Source organism: Amphiprion ocellaris, chromosome 7 (genome assembly GCF_022539595.1).
Source record: "Amphiprion ocellaris isolate individual 3 ecotype Okinawa chromosome 7, ASM2253959v1, whole genome shotgun sequence".
Taxonomy (NCBI): Eukaryota; Metazoa; Chordata; class Actinopteri; family Pomacentridae; genus Amphiprion; species Amphiprion ocellaris.
In genome coordinates, this window is record NC_072772.1 from 38728928 (window position 1) to 38739938 (window position 11011).

Below are 11011 nucleotides of genomic sequence, written 5' to 3' on the forward strand. Positions count from 1 at the left end.
GTTTCCTGTCCCGGGTCTAATGTTTCAGCCTGATATCGTGATCAGCACCTTTTAAAGAGACGCTGCTGGTAGCGCTGGAGTTAGCTTGTCACTAGCTTCTGATTAGCTGCTAGCTCGCTAACGCTGCCATCACAGACGCAGCTATAGATTGTCATTAGCTACATTGTGGATTCATTTCCTGTTTGGACGTGACTCGTACAAAAGTAATCGGAGCAAGTGGAGAGGCTGGCTGTCGTCAAATACGACTTGGTTTACACCAGAGATCCTTCTGAATCGACCTAAATCGCTTAGTAATACGTTTGACATAAAATGTACAATAAAGATGCTTTTACGTTGAAGATGAACAGGAAGTGCTGCTCACCTGTAATGTCGCCAGCTATACAGTTAGTAATAATGTCGTGTCGTTACCGCCTGTGTCCACAAGAGGTCAGTAGCGCCCCCTCCTGTGACATGATCTTACATGAGAGGGATTAGATGACAGCAGAGACTCAGACACAAATCTCTGTCCCTGTGTAACCCCCCCTGGCCCGGCAGGTGTCAGGTGGGGTGTGTTTATAAATCCTGTCTGTATGTGTAAACAAAGAGACACACGTTTTAGCTTCCATTCAGCTCGGCAGCAGGATTTATTCTGCTTTCTTCAACAAGAAATAATGACACAAAATATTCTATTAATTTGGAAGTTACTCAATAATACCAGATGTATAGACAGTATTCTGAATCTGACATAAACAATTGTGGGCTTCAGAAAACAAATACAAAACATTTCTCCATACAAACTTGTCACTGTCACTTACATATTCTTTGAATTCACTCCAAATTACACATGAAACAACATTTAAACTAACAGTGTCAAACTCTACTGATTCTGTGTTAGCAACTTACTTAGCTTATTAGCAACAGGTCCGCCAGCCTAGCATGGTCGCGTGCGACAAAACAGCTATATCTCTACCCATAACTTCGACAAAACTCGACTCTAAAAATTGCACGTTATATCCAAGAATTCACAACACAATATGCCCTTATTCTGGGGTACATGCATATGGTTTTGAGGAATATAAACCCACCTGTATGTGTAAACAAAGAGACACGTTTTAGCTTCCATTCAGCTCGGCAGCAGGATTTATTCTGCAGCAAGTGCCTCAAGGCAGTTTTATGTTCCTCTCTGGCACTATGCGCCAGCTAGTGACCTGTTTGAAAATTGCTTTGACACAGAAATCAGTAATGCACCATGAAATTAGTTTTTTTTTTACATACTTAGACACAGTGAAATAGTTTTTTAAAAAATTTTCTATATAAGGGTATCTGTTTTTAAACACATTTTTAACATAACATTTTTAGCAATTAGCTGTCTTAGTCTCAATGACTTTTTAATCTTTTCTTATGACATATTTAACCTTTTAACTGTATTCCCATTCATCTCTAAGATAAACATTTTTAACCCTTTACACCTGCAACCGATCAATAATCAATAACAACACTGATACATTATCAACCAATCATATTTTGGTCATTTTGTACATGTTTCTGGTAGTTTTATCTCATATTTTGGTCATATTCACAGGACTCACCTGTTTTGAGAAAATCTCCACAACTCCTTGCACTGCTGGCATTTTCTGCACTTTTACAATTACATGTATTCCACAAGCCACTTTATGCTGATGTCACTTATAGTGTAGTAATACGGTATTTATTCATTTTTCATTCTTGTATATATTATTGTTATTATAATTATTATCTTTACTGTAGTAAACTGTAGTTAGTGCTGCTCTGAAAGATTTTTGCTTCTCTAACACTGGAAATTTCCCCTGACCTGGGGAGTAATAAAGGACTGTTGTATATCTATGTGCAAGAACTGATACCTCATCTTCCTGTATATAGTCTTCTACATGGTATTTAAAAAAATCTGCGCATATATCCCTCTGGGCTCTATGCCGGCCATTTTTTGTCCACTTTGCTTTCTTTTTTTTTTGGGTCTAACCATTTCAGCTTTGTTAATGCATATGGAATGAAATTTCCCTAGGGTCTAGATTCTTTCCAGATCTTTTAATTTTCAATTCAATTTTACTTATATAGCACCAATTACAGTCAAATTGTCTCAAGATGCTTTACAGAACCCATATGCCTGAACCCCCAGAGCAGCCCTAAGGCGACACTGGCAAGGAAAGCACTCTTTTAACAGGGAAAAAAACCTCGAGCAGAAGCTTTTTATGTGGGGGACCCATCTGCTGCTGGCCGGACGGGTTGAGAGGGACAGAAGAGGTAGAGGGATACAGATAGAGGGATAGAGGTAGAGGGGTAGAGATAGAGATAGAGGGGGAGGGATGGGAGAAGAGGGGGGGTGGGGAACAAGGAACATAGAACACACAGTTGGATACATGTATGATCAGATAGATGATACATACAAAGTAGAAGCTAACATCGAAATTGATTCATAGTTTACTGTTATGACGTACGGCTCTGGCATAAATATACTACATATATAGCTAGTAGTAACATTCAAACAGTAAGTAGTGAGCATATCAAGTATAGTGAGGGTGATGCAGAGATGAAAAATGACCAGTAAACTCACTGAATTAACACTATGAGACAAATAAATGACCAAAATGATCCAAAATAACCATAAAATGCTGCAAAATGACCCCTAACGTCATTAAATTAACACTATGAGACAAGAAATGAACCAACTGAACCCAAAATCAGCATAAAAAGATGCAAAATGACCAAAAACAAACAAATACATATAAAACAGTCAAGATGAGGCACAAAATGACCAAACTGAAGCATTTGTATCCATCAAAAGATGAAAAATGACCAGTAAACTCACTAAATTAACATTGTGAGACAAATAAATGAATCAAAAATAACCTTAAAAAAAGAGGGAAATAACCACTAAAGTCACTAAATTATCAATATGAGACAACAAAATGACAAAAATGAAGCAAAAATAGTTACAAATATATGCAAAACAGTCAAGATGTGGCACAAAATGACCAAAAATCGCCATCAAAAGATGAAAAATGACCAGTAAACTCACTAAATTAACAATATCAGACAAATAAATGACCAAAATGATCCAAAAATAACCATTAAAAGATGCAAAATGACCCCTAAAGTCACTAAATTAACATTATGAGACAAATAAATGACCAAAATGACACCAAAATATCCATAAAGAGATGAAAAATGAGCACTAAAGTCATTAATATCCACCTGTAATATTCTATGTAATATTCTGCAGTATTTCAGTTGTAGTGTCCATCATTTACTGCAGTATTTTACATGTAGTATTCAGTATTTATTGCAGTATTTAACCTATAGTGTCCATCATTTACTGCAGTATTTTACATGTAGTATTCAGTATTTATTGCAGTATTTAACCTATAGTGTCCATCATTTACTGCAGTATTTTACATGTAGTATTCAGTATTTATTGCAGTATTTAACCTATAGTGTCCATCATTTACTGCAGTATTTATCTGGAGTACAGTATATAGAGACGTTGTGATCCAAACTCCAACCAGCTGGCGGCGCTAAGGAGGCACACTTCACTGTTTACCAACCGATAAAACAATGAAAGAAGAAGTGCCGCGGACGCAAAGAATCTTGGGAAATTAAAAGATAAAACCATGACAGAGAATCACGGAGGAGAGCTACTTAAGCTGTTTAAACTGTGGATGTTAACGGGACTGATGACGTCACACTGCCCGTGTCTGGGGACTGCGCCTCCTAGTGGATGATCGCTGAGAGAGCAGTTCATGAATGAAAGGCTGGATTCTGCTCCAAATACACTTTTACATGAATGCTTCCTCTCACATTCTGCCTTTAAAGTCAACTTACTGTTACAGAGAGATGGAAAACACTTCAAATGGGGGCACAAAACAAACCAAACTCAAGCAAAAATAACCAGAAAAAGACTTGTAAAAATCACCACTTAGGTCACGTAATGAACAGTATGAGACAAAAAAATGACCAAAATGAAGCAAAAATGGTAACTAATAGATGTAAAACAGTCAAGATGAGGCACAAAATGACCAAACTGAAGCAAAAATCACCATCAAAAGATGAAAAATGACCAGTAAACTCACTAAATTAACATTATGAGACAAATAAATGACCAAATTGACCCAAAAATAGTTACTAATAGATGTAAAACAGTCAAGATGTGGCACAAAATGACCAAAAACAACCATAAAATGCTGCAAAATGACCCCTAAAGTAATTAAATTAACAATATGAGACAAGAAATGACCAAACTGAAGCAAAAATCGCCATTAAAAGATGAAAAATGACCACTAAAGTCACTAAATGAACATTATGAGACACATATAAATGACCAAAATGATCCAAAAATAACCATAAAATGATGTAAAATGACCACAAAAGTCTTCGAATTAACATAATGAGACATAAAATGACCAAAAACAACCATAAAATGCTGAAAAATGACTACTAAAGTCACTAAATTATCAATATGAGACAACAAAATGACAAAAATGAAGCAAAATTAGTTACAAATAGATGCAGAACAGTCAAGATATGGCACAAAATGGCTAGAAAAAGACATAAGAATAAACTGACTAGCTCCTCACTTAAAGACAGCATGGCACTAATTGCTCCCTTCGAGTCTGGATCGCTTATTGAGGACAATTCCCCACATCCACAAACTATGGGATCAGGACCATGTGCCCAGGCCCCTCCGGCCTCCCCTGTTGGGGTACCCTTTCCTCCCTCTCGCTCTGTCCCTCTCTCTCTATCCTCTCCGGGCTTAATAAGCCCATCTAGGTCAGAGGCAGGACCGGGCCAGGAGCAGGGCGGAGTGGATCGACCATCGCAGGACCACAGCGACTGGGCTTCCGTCCGGCCACCACCGACTCCTGGGCCTTCTCCTCCACGACACTCCAGGGCACCTGGAAGAAGCAGCAGGGCAACACGGGCTCACCTGGCAGACAACGGCGCTCCAGCTTCCAGCACCGGCGGATCCTCCACAGAGGGCAGACATCTCGCCAGGCCCCCGGCCTACTCCTCCACAGCATCCCAAGGAACAGGGCAGGACCAGCAGGACGACGAGGACAACGGAGACCCCACTGACCAGCAGCAGTAACCTGGACCCCAGATCAACTCCATCTCCAGGCCAAGACCTACGGGCAGAACCCCTTCCTGCTGTCCCCCCACCCAGGCTCATCAGGCCACACATGAGGATGGGCAGGAAGGACCACAAAACATGGACTGGCAATGACACACAAAATAAATCAGAACTTTACAATTTTATTTCCATCGGCAAGTCACGTGCTTGATTTTAACATTTTCTTTCTTGAATTCCACTGTGCACACTATCCCTGACCCTGACCCTAACCTTAACCTTTTTAACCCCCCTTAAAGCTTTTAAAGTTCAATTTTAAAATTTCCCCTTACCCCTCTCCCCCCTTGACCTTTAACCCCATCCCTTTTTAATCCCCCTAATAATCTCCCCTTAAAACCCAAAAATCACCAGTTAAGGGTATAGCTCACTGCAATGAATGCAGGTCTCTCAATCTGGAGGTCCCTGGTTAAAAACCAAGTTTGGATGACCTGACAAAAATTATTTGGTTTGATTTTGAAGTTAATCTTACAATTCCTTAGACCTCTAGGATTAACCCTAACCCTAATGCCACTTTAATTTTTTATTTTTCTAACCGTAACCCCTTCTCTAACCCTAATCTTTCCCTAACCCTAGCCTGTCCTTAAACCTAGCCCATTTACCTTTACCCCAACCCTAACCCTAGTTCCTACAAACCTTCTTCTCCTAACCCTAGCCTTTCTTTATTTTAATTTTATCAGGCGTAAAAGCAAGTCTGTTAATTCATTCATGATAAATTTAAAAACAATTTATGCTTTTACAAAAGTTTAAAATAATTGCTTAATTAAAAACAATTAATTTTATAATTCAGGTAAAAAAAAAAAAAACATTAAAAAACATACACATGCAAAAACTGGTTCAAAAAAACAGCATGTTAACCCTAACCCCTACACAGGCAAAATCTGGTTAAAAATATTTAAAAGCATTAAAAGCAATGTTTACAGGCTAAATTTGGTTAATGGGGTTACTTAAAGTTGATTCCAAATATAAAAACAAAAAAGTCAAACTGTTTGGAGGCGGAGCCACCACAGGTTATATAAAGATGAACAGACCTTGCTGGGTCATTGTTGCTTTGACAGTCGTGGAGGCAACAGCTCAGCATAGAAGCTCAGACAGCATCCACATTTTTTTGTGTGCCTGGCCTGTAGAAGACCAGAAAACCGGTGGAAACATAGCTTAGGGCACGCATTTTTTTCTTTGTTGATTTTTGGGGTGTTATTTTTTATTTTTGGTTTTAGATTTCATTCTCTTGTTTTTGAGAGAATTGTTTTGAGTTCATTTTGTTTTGTTTTTCTAAAAATTCAAAATATAAACATTTCATTTAATTTCAAAACATTGATTTAAAAACATAATTGATTTTTTTCAAACATATTATTGCGACTAGATAAAGATAATTATTAAAATAGAATAACAAAGGTGAAATTAGAATAAATAAAAACATGGTTGCTGGTGGTTGGACGGAGGTCCGCTACGGCAAGCGGGCTGGCCGCAACCGATGGGCCTGGGACTGGGGAGGGAGACCACCCTGGGGGAAGGACCAGTGCACCTCCTGTTCCCAGAAGGGGACGGGTTCATTCCCCTAACCCTTCCCCTAACCCCTAACCCTAACCCCCCTAACCCTTAAAAATGGCTTTGAAGGGTATAGACCCAAATCGGGTCCCCAAGAGAAGTTCCTCACAAAACCAATTCGGATTAAGACCCAAGTAGGGTCAAAGGCTAAGACAGCTATTGATTTAAAGGCTCTTCTAAAATAAGGCAGGGGGTAGTAGGTGCTGATAAGGCCATTTAGTAGGCAGGGCCGGGGTCTCTAGTGGTGGACCGCAACTGAGGATGGACCGTGCACTTCCGGCCTCCTCACAGAGGTCAGACCCTTCCTCCTTCAGGGGAAATTTCCCCAAAACCTATCCAGCCTGTGCCTCTTCGACCGGGCTCCATTGCTGGGGACCCCGGCCTCAAAGGACAATTTGGACCTAGGATTGGACTTTGGATCCAGGAGTGGGACAATTGGACCCCCAGGGAATCCTAAACCCTAATTTGGGATTTTTATAACCCTAACCCTATCCCATTTCCTAACCTTAACCTACTCCCCTAACCCTAGGGCTGGTTCCCTAACCCTAGCTCCCTCCCCCTAACCCTTAACCCTAAAGGGTTTAAATCCTAAAGTTTTTTTTGAAAAAATAAGAAATAAATACATTTATTGAATTTGGCATAGATAGGGTTAAAACCAATTTTGTAATAATTCATTTGGCAGGGGAATAGGTCAATAATTACATGAAATACAAATAAACACATCAAAGTACATAATCAACACAAAGCATTTGGTTTAATCATTAAATATGGTCATGGGGGTATATAGCAGGTTAAAATAAGGTTAAAAATGTATCTAATTGTGATTAGGGTTAACTTTCATGTTAAAAACTCATTTCATTGTGATTAAAGTAAAAATGTAATGTTAAAAAACTTATTTCATTCTGAATAAGGTAAAACTTAAATGTTAAAAACTTATTTCATTGTGATTATGGTAAAAACTTAAGGTTAAAAACCAATACATACAAAATTTAAATTCACCGGTAAATAAATCCAAAAACACGATTGCTTTAAACACAGGTATAAAAGGAAGACGCTTGCTGGCAGAGCTCATTCTGCAGCTGGACAGCGAAGGGGAAACATCTCTCTACACAGCCAGTTGTAGTGCTAGCTAACCTAGCTATGGGGACAACAAAATAAAAAAATCCTTTACAACAAGGATATGATGGAGGAGGGCTGGACGGTGGTAGGACGCGGCAGAGGACGCCGCCGTGCCCGCCAGCCAATATGGGACTGGGGTCCCGGCAATGACGATGGGTGGATGGACCGTGCACGATCCTTCTCCTCCGGGAGGGGACAGTCTCCTCCCCCTAACCCTAACCCACATATTTTAATACCTAATAGCGATAAACTGCAGCCATTACAGGGTCGTTCACAGGACTGATACACAATAGCTAGCGAACTAGCATTAGCTTACCCTCATATCATAGTTCATATCCTCTTGTCTTCGGCTTGATACTGCTGCATCGCCTCCCAAACTCTCCTGTGTGTCTCCTCAGTGTTTCGACTCGCCGTTCTCAGCTTTCTCTGACTCTTCTATTACTTTGAATCTGACAGAAAGCCACAGACCGAGCAGCAGGTTTACTATCGCCTCCATGTACATTGTCGTGATGCGTTTGTGTCGCACACAAATGACGGTAAGGGACTTTCGGCCCGCCGTGCTATGACGACTCCACCCACGATGAGGTGGTTCTCAATGTGATGGAAAAACAACTAAACCGAGACGAGTCGAGTAGGTGCTAATGGAAAAGCGCCTTTAGACAGTGTCCTTAGTGCTGCTCCGCCCACTTACCTCGTGCTGCATCTACTCTCAGATGTTTGTCACTTTGGATAGCGTCTGCTAAATGGAACTGTAAATTGTAAAATAATTAGTCACTGAAAATTGATTAAATCCGAACAAAATAATTCTCATTCTCTCACAAATGAAACCAGATGAGGGTGAGATTGGAGTTCAAGCTGGGAAACTGCCATGGCTGCCGCATCCAAACCAATGGTCAGCTGAGATTTTTCCACATTGTCAACTCAATGGTTGATTTGTCAGAGCTGAAGAGAGGAGTAACCATAGCAACGGAGACGGGCTTACCTACAGCAACATAGATTGTGGGGACAATATGGAGGAAAAAAGGAAGACACAGGCAAGAAAAGTTTCTGATGCTGCAAATAATAAAAGGATTACTGAAACCTGTCGTAGACCAGTGCCTTCCCTGTGACTGCACCTCAGAGTAAAATGCTGACAAGGTTAAGTCCTCTTTTAATTGACTGTTTCTTTCAAATCATTTTTAGAAGATATACAACTTAGACAGTCATACAAATCTATTTTAATAGTGGAGATATTTTATTTTTCATCTCGGAATATGTACTTTATTAAAAGATTTAGTCAACAGTTTCATGCTGGGTGAGCACTAGTTTGTTTTCCAATGCTCAGATATGTGACGACTGTAACAGATAATAGATGTCAGGATTCTCTTGGCAAAAACACAGCAACACTCTTCACGGCATCAATTCTTCACCACAAATGACAAAGAAAAGACCAATCATCACACACACTCAACAATGATACTACAGAACACACCAAAAGCGATTCAAGATTAACAGCAATGACATGTCCGAAAAACAAATTTCATGTTACACTCAAGAACATTTAAATAGATCACAGCACTAGTTTCTGTTAAACCACAGAAAAGCAACAAATTCATTACAACACACTTGGTGCAAAGTTGATACAGTTTGTCTCTTTCTGTTGATTTGTTTTCTTCAGCAACAATTGTCAGACTTTCAGTTGGAGTGAATATGTACAGATTGCAACATTCCCAATAAACCACACATCAATATTTTTCTTTGAACAAAAATTATGTCTCACTTTCAGAGGAGGATAGAACATACTACGCATCATGCTTATAATGATCAGTTATGCTGGGAGGAGTACTAGATTTTATTAACATGACTGTTAGTTTTAGTAGAGCTTCATGTTGTCCAGCAGACAGCTGCAGCAGGTTAAAAGGTTTTTTTCAGGAAAGTGGTTGGCTACATGCTGACTCAATGGCTTGGACGAAGATTTCTACTTATTTTTCCAACACATGAAGAAACTTCTTAGTCTAAACGCTGGGTAAAGTTCTCTGGGAAAAGTCCTTTTTGAGCACCAACTCCAAGGGTTAACCAGTCACTTTCTTTGATCCCTGTGAGCCAGCCAGCATCCTACAACAACCACAGAAACATCAGTCAGCCAAATAAGACCGTTAATTCCCTCTTACCAGCATGGTGCTGACTTTTGTGTCAGCAGCTGCTCTCACCTGATCCTCTACTGAAGCAGTGGGAAGCACCAACACCACGTCACCTCTCTTCAGTTCCAGTTCATCTGAATTTGCAGCTTCAAAGTCATGCATGGTCTCCACCTGCAGGATGAAAAATAGAAAAATCACCTCTACTGACACCAGTCTGAACATGTTTACCCTTGTTAAACCTGCTCCGTCTGCTGCTAATAAATATGCCGATAAAGTATGTACCGTTCACAGCATGAGTGAGTGCACCCCTATGCATTATCATGTCAGTTGATTCTCACTTGAATCAGTTCTTAATAACTGCATTATTTCTATATTTCTAAGAACAGTAGCGTATGTCCTCTGATGCACAGAAAAGTTATCTTATAATAATATGTAGAACATTCAGGTCCCAAAGTGAAAAACTCAAAGAACCAAACTGATTCCAGCTGTGATTTCGAACTGATAAACATGGTTCTAAAATGAACCTTCTCAGTTGTGGACCTATGGACTGGGTCTATCTATGTCTGCATCATGGCTCTCACATGGAGAAGAACTGAAACAGAGGAAGAGAAACATCTGAGAGACTCGACAAAGATGGAAAAAGATCCAGGAAGATCAGTGAGCAACTAAAAACCAGAGAAGCACAGAGTCAGCAGGAATCAGGAGGTCTAGAAGGAGTCATATTACCACTAATCAGGAGGTCTAGAAGGAGTCACAGTTCCACTAATACAGGAGGTCTAGAAGAGTCACAGTTCCACTAATCAGGAGGTCTAAGAAGGCAGTCCATAGTTCCACTAATCAGGGAGGTCCTAGAAGGAGTCATAGCACCACTAATCAGGTGGTATAGAAGGAGTCATAGTTCCACTAATCAGGAGGTATAGAAGGAGTCATAGTTCCACTAATCAGGAGGTCTAGAAGGTAGTCATAGTACACACTAATCAGGAGGTCTTAGAAGGAGTCATGAGTACCACTAATCAGGAGGTCAAGAAGGAGTCATAGTAACCACTAATCAGGGAGGTCTAGAAGGAGGTCATAGTACCACTAATCA

At 39.9% G+C, this 11011-nt stretch overlaps 1 long non-coding RNA gene across 1 annotated transcript; it reads right to left on the bottom strand.

Moving 5' to 3' along the window:
* Positions 1–9015: 9015 nt before the first annotated feature.
* Positions 9016–10355, bottom strand: LOC129349327 (uncharacterized). Its single transcript, XR_008602309.1, has 2 exons — positions 9994–10355; positions 9016–9898 (listed from the first exon to the last, which is right to left on the bottom strand). It is a non-coding gene; the product is annotated as an uncharacterized LOC129349327 (long non-coding RNA).
* Positions 10356–11011: the final 656 nt, after the last annotated feature.